The sequence below is a fragment of the Narcine bancroftii genome, chromosome 10 (genome assembly GCF_036971445.1).
Source record: "Narcine bancroftii isolate sNarBan1 chromosome 10, sNarBan1.hap1, whole genome shotgun sequence".
In the NCBI taxonomy this organism is placed as follows: domain Eukaryota; kingdom Metazoa; phylum Chordata; class Chondrichthyes; order Torpediniformes; family Narcinidae; genus Narcine; species Narcine bancroftii.
Window position 1 is genome coordinate 104,306,075 of NC_091478.1, and position 6,000 is coordinate 104,312,074.

General features: G+C 39.5%; 1 protein-coding gene across 1 annotated transcript in view; it reads left to right on the top strand.

Annotated features, from left to right (window-relative positions):
• Positions 1-553, top strand: part of irf8 (interferon regulatory factor 8) — a 115,422-nt gene extending 114,869 nt beyond the window's left edge. The window contains exon 13 of the transcript XR_011345983.1: positions 282-553. The gene's annotated coding sequence lies outside the window, so the exon portion shown is untranslated. The remainder of the gene's footprint in view (positions 1-281) is intronic.
• Positions 554-6,000: the final 5,447 nt, after the last annotated feature.

Consider the following 6,000-nt stretch of genomic DNA (forward strand, 5'->3'; position numbering starts at 1 on the left):
GTCGAGGAGGGCCCTTTCTAAACCTTTTGTCGAACGGCCGTGGTGCGTGTGACAATAGATGGATGTGTGCTGGTGCCATCGATTCCCATCATTACCCCCCCCCCCCCCACACAATGACATACAAGCCTACTACAATCTGAAAGGGTGGTACTCGATTGTTTTTCAAGCTGTTGTGGACCACAACTACTGGTAAAGGTCTTGGCCTGAGTTACAATTATCTTCCTTTATCAATTAATGTGTTTCATATGTTGATCTACACACTCATTCCTTTATTTTTCCAGCTTCATGGATGTGTATGTGGGTTGGCCTGGCCGCACGCCTGATGCTCGAGTTTTAGCCAACTACAGAAAGACTGAAGGTCAGGGCAGGTACTCTTCCCACATGAAGAAAGTTTATATATCCCATTGTACAGAGATTTATGTGTGGATCACACAATAATTTGTGTTTTCTTGTCATATGTTACCATATAGAATACAATGACAATGAGATGTTTAGATGTTAAACTGAAGGAATGGCCGACTGACTCTTCAAATAAAGCTTATGACAAGTCCAAGGGTCAGGTTCTATCTTGTTATTGTAAAACGGCCACTAGAAAACATTAGTGAACTGATTGTGATTTCAGAAGTTGCATAAAGTCCTTGTACATCTTCATTGTTCTGCCCTCAGAAATCCAGAACTGTTAGCGGAGTGGAAATCCCCGTGCATCTAATTAGAGACCCAGCATACCCCTTAGGAAGTTGCTGGTGAAGGAGTTCACCAACCACCACACACTCGATCAATGGTAGCAAAGCTTTAACCACTGTTTGAACTCGACAAAGATGGTGATAGAAAATGCTTTTGGATGCCTCAAAGTTCACTAGAGGTGCCTGGTCAAGAGACTTAATATTTGTACCATTTTTATATCAGACATTGTTGTTGCCTGCTGTGTTCTACACAACATATGCAAGATCAACAAACTACACTTCCTGCCAGAGTGGACCCCTGAGCCCAATCTCCCTGAGCCTGATCCAGTTGCTTATCAGGGTGCACAAACATACACTCACCAGACTATCCGTGAAATGGTTATGTCCATTCTTAAACTGATTAAGCCAACAAATAATATCTTTTAGTAAATGTTTATGACAATAAGGAGTGCAAATACATCTGGAAATGACTATTTACAACTGTGCAAATTAAGAAGACACCTATTACCTTGTTCAAAAGTGGTAAGGCACAAAAAAGTATGGATTAATTTTAAATCACTCCAGCAGATGGAAGAAGGAGGAGGAAGAAGGTGGATTAAATGATTCATATGCTTCATCTGCAAGAACGAGGCTGTTATTGTCATGTGGTGGGGAAGAATAATACTGCCTTTATCACATTTATGCAGGCAGGAGATGCATGTTGAAGATGGATTACACCGAGTTTGAAGTATCAGTGTAAGAAGGGTATAAGTTTGGTTGTGGCTTGATTTATCTGGAAATGGTTTCTCAATTCAGATACCAGATCCAGATGCTTGTGAAGAGGGCTTTGTAGAGGTGACTAGACTAGGCACAAATTTGTCATGTCTGAATTTGGAGTCAAGGCTGAAGTTTATCAGGTTTTATTTTTGGGCTGTTTCAACATAGCATTTATGATGCAACTGAGAGGCTGTTTTGATGATTTCAGAGGGGAACTAGAAACCAACTATATTGTCAGCAGAAATTGAGATGGTTGCATGACATTTTGAGTTTTTAATGTAGTGTTCATAGAAAGATTAACTTAAAAATCTTTTGGCTCACTGAACCTGTCAGAGTCTCGTTGCAAAGTTGTGCAACATGACTTCAACTTTTAGTGGCTGCAAACGGTGTGAATCTAGAACAAAGTTATTGCGCAACATGTACCCATGTCTAATTTCATACTTTTAACTAACACAATTATATATAGAATTAGAAGCTGAGTGTTTTGAGTTGTTCCCATGTTTCACAAGTCAGGACATGTCCTTTTCAGCAAACTTTAAATTCTGTAGTTTGATTCTGATAGAAGAAAATGATAGATGTAAATTCAAGCTTAAAATGCATCATTTAAATCAGTGGCTCTCAACCTTTTTCTTTCCTCTCACATACCACTTTAAGTATTCCTTATGCCGTTGGTGCTCTGTGATTAGTAAGGGATTGCTAAAGTGAGTGGAAAGAAAAAGTTTGAAAACCACTGTTTTTATCATCCCTAATTGACTCGTTATGTGCACGGTTTCATAACTCCAAAGAAAATGGGCCAATGGCAATTTTTCTCAAGCAAAATATTTCAGTAACAATTGGGTCTAGAGCAGAGATTCTCAACCTTCCCTTCCCACTCACATCTCACTTTAAGCAATCCCTTACTAATCACAGAGGACTTATGGCACAGGGATTACTTAAAGTGGTATGTGAGAGGAAAGAAAGAGGTTGAGAACCACTGGTTTAAAGGCTGATTGAATAAAGCAACAATTTGTTTAGAAATGTGAAAAAAAACTAGATGAAAAAAGTTGAGCAAATGTCAATTTTGCCTCAAAATTGGATTAATTTGCATTCATTTGCAAAAATCGCATTTATGATCTCGTAAGTGATGACTCTGGGTGAAATTGCCCCCACTGCAAAATTACTGTAAGGGGCACCAGGTGATTTTAATGGTGACCCTTTGTCTGCCTTAAGGCAGGCAGAGACAATTTCTTATAATATTACATGTTGTGTACCATTACAGGATAACAAAGGAATCTTGAATTAGCCATGCATACATAATTCACCTGAGCGTGCTTGATGTTTACTTGGGCATTGGTCGTGGATTGAATGAAAAGTCACAGACATTTCGTCCCTTGTTGTATTATTTGCAACATTTGGGTGTGCCCATGTCCTTTGTGCAACTCTCTGCAAAAATCTAGGAGCACTTCATGCTTCTTGACTGGATTTACGTCCAATTAAAGGGACACCACACATCATAGGATTCAAGATTCAACACCTGCAAGATCGAATACAGGTTGCTTTATGGCTTCCAAAATTCACAGTGTAGATTTAAACTAACTTTCTTTAACTGAGATATTTATGTCGTGGGTACCTCAAAAAAAAGATGCAGTTGACAAAGCTCCACCCGCAACTGAGGCAAAGCAGAGCCTAAACCAGCTGCAAGATTCTCCCTGCATAATATGAGATGATGTTTGCATGCAATTCAGATCCCTTTCTGCAGTTCCTATGTTAGGTGTGTATTTTTTGGATTTTAGAATAAAATAAAAGACCGAAGGGGGCATAAAAAATAGAACGTGGGATGTTTCTATTACTGGGAGAATCTCAAATAGGGGGACATCATTACATGATTGGGAAGTCTCTCTCTCTCTCTCTCTTTCTCATTCCCTCCCTCTCTCTCTTTTAAAAAATTTATTCCTATTAAATATACAGTTCCGAGAGAAGGGTTCTTCTGTGAAGAGACTAGCAGGTTATCTGTATCATTACCTATAGATGTATAAAGAGAACAATTTGCAGAGTATGAGATTTAAATTAAAAGAAGATCATTTAACAGCGTGAGAGTAATGTGGTTTATTCAAAAGAGTGATGGCCGTAGGGATGACACTGTCTTTATACCTGTTTGTGTGTGTTCTCACATTCTTAAGGCTTTTCCAGAGAGGGAGGAAGGAGAAGAGAGTACGTCTGGGGTGTAATGAGTCTTTGAGTACCTTGGCTGCCTTTCCCAGGCAGCACGAGATGTACATGGAGAGCATAGAAGGGGGGGGGGGGGGAAGGAGGTTTGTGTGATGTTCTAAGCAGCATTCATTGCCTTCTGTAACTTCTTATGTTCATGAGCGGAGTAGCTCCTCTGTACCAAGTATATTATTGATGGAGTGCCTGAAGAAATTGTTGAGTTGGAGATGCTGAACTTCCTTCGTCTTCTGAGAAATAGAGGCATTGGTGCACTTTCTTGACCATTATGTCCATGTATTTTACTCAGATCAGGGCTTTGGAGATACCTATTCCAAATAATTAATTTTTAAAAATTAAATATTAAAAAAAAATGTCGACATACAGCAAGGTTACAGGCCATTTTAGCCCACGAAACCATGCCACCCAATTTGCACTCAATTAACTCACACCCCTGGTACATTTCGAACAGTGGGAGGAAACCGGAGACCCCAGGGAAAACCCTCGCAGACACGGGAAGAACATACAAGCCACTTACAGGCAGCGCCGGATTCAAACCCTGGTCCTGATCGCTGGCACTGTAAAGGCCCTGCGCTAACCACTACACCAACCATGCCGCCCGTTGAAGCTCTTCAAAGAGCTGACATCTTTCCAACGTTGTGGCAGCAAATCAATGATCTTGTGCTTAATTGTTCCCTATTTAATTGCAATGCTTCAGTATACAACAGCCATTAATATTTTTTACCCAATTTCATTAATTTTTGTGGTAAATACCATTGGGATTTCTTTCCATTGCCGAGTCCATCACAGTGTCTGACCTCCCATCCACTGAAGATATCTATGAGAGGCACTACTTGAAGAAGGAAGCCAACATCGTAAAGGTCTCCCACCATCTTGATCACATGTTCTTCCCACTGTCAAGTGAAAGGTTCAGAGGCTTGACCATCTGCTTCTCACAGTTCAGGAACAGTTTCTTTCCAATGGTTCTTGACCCCCCTTTGTTATACAAATCATGCTCTGACACCACAAGAGGACTGTCTACACTATTATAACACAACTTTTTTTCTTGCCCTCTGGTATATGTGCATATTTATTATCTGACTTTGGTATCATTATCTCTTTTCAATTTAGTTTACCAGTTCAGCTGCAGCAAGTAAATTTTGTACATTGTACAAAGTAGATGACAATAAATATTATCACTACATTATAAATGCTTCCTTGGAATGCTTCTTTAGAAGGAATGGAATATTGGATTAACTTCTTTGGTATCAGATACTCTGGTGTTGTTATATTTCTTTGAATAAGCTTTGCATAGAATTTGCTGCCAACCACACATAACAGACAAAGATTTTGATGGTCAGTTGTTGGATTAACCAAATGTCATTTTAAATCACAGTGACCTGACCTCAGAGATGTCAGTATAACAAAAGTCCATACAGAAGTTAATACAGTGAGACTATTTTGGTGCTGTGTTAGTCAAGTCTGATTGATTCTTTTGCTCTTTGGGTGGCACAGTCACAGTGACTCGGGTTCAAATCCAGTGCTGTTCATAAGGAATTTTTACTTTCACCCCGTGTCTGTGTGGGATTCCTCTGGTTGCACCAGTTTCCTTCCACCTTTCAAAATGTACGGAGGTTGAAGGTTAATTGGGGTATTTGGGCAGCACTGGCTCATGGATTGGAAGGGCCTGTTAAAAAGAAATTATCTCCCACATTGTAATAGTTTTCCTCATCAAGGTTATGTCTTAACTACTGTATTAGATTCTATTTCAATATCTATTTCTAATGTCATTTTTGTGTTTAAGAAATATCTTCTCAATGTCATCATGTGCTTCTTCAGATCTTACATGATTTGTTTTGAACAATGTTGGTGCAATATTTGCACATGATGAGTGTGTTCTGGCAGGGACAAGTCAATGCGGCCCTGACCTCCTGCATGGTTCCAATTTCATTGCACTGAGAGATATAAACACTGAATGGCCTTCTGTTAAAATGGGTTCAAGGTTAGGGATGTTCTCCCAGTCTTAATAAATCAAATGATTTCCTTCAAATATAACACACACTTCATGTTATCGATCTCTCCATTCCTCTGCTAAGCAAGATTTGTGTCAACCATCCCTTTACGTACAGCAGATTCCACCCACCAGCTGATGTTGCACAATTACAACCGTCAAAAATTCCTTCCCATCCTATTAACAACAGAGACTTGAAGGGCAGAAGTTAACGTGAAGCCTGGGATTTTATTGCTACTAACAGTGGCTGCTGTTATGTAATCCCAAGCTGAAACTAAATAAAGAAGAGGTTAAAAAGTAAAGTAAAATATATTTTATTTTGAAGGAAGAACAGGCAAAATATGTCATGCCCCCAGCAGATTCTTC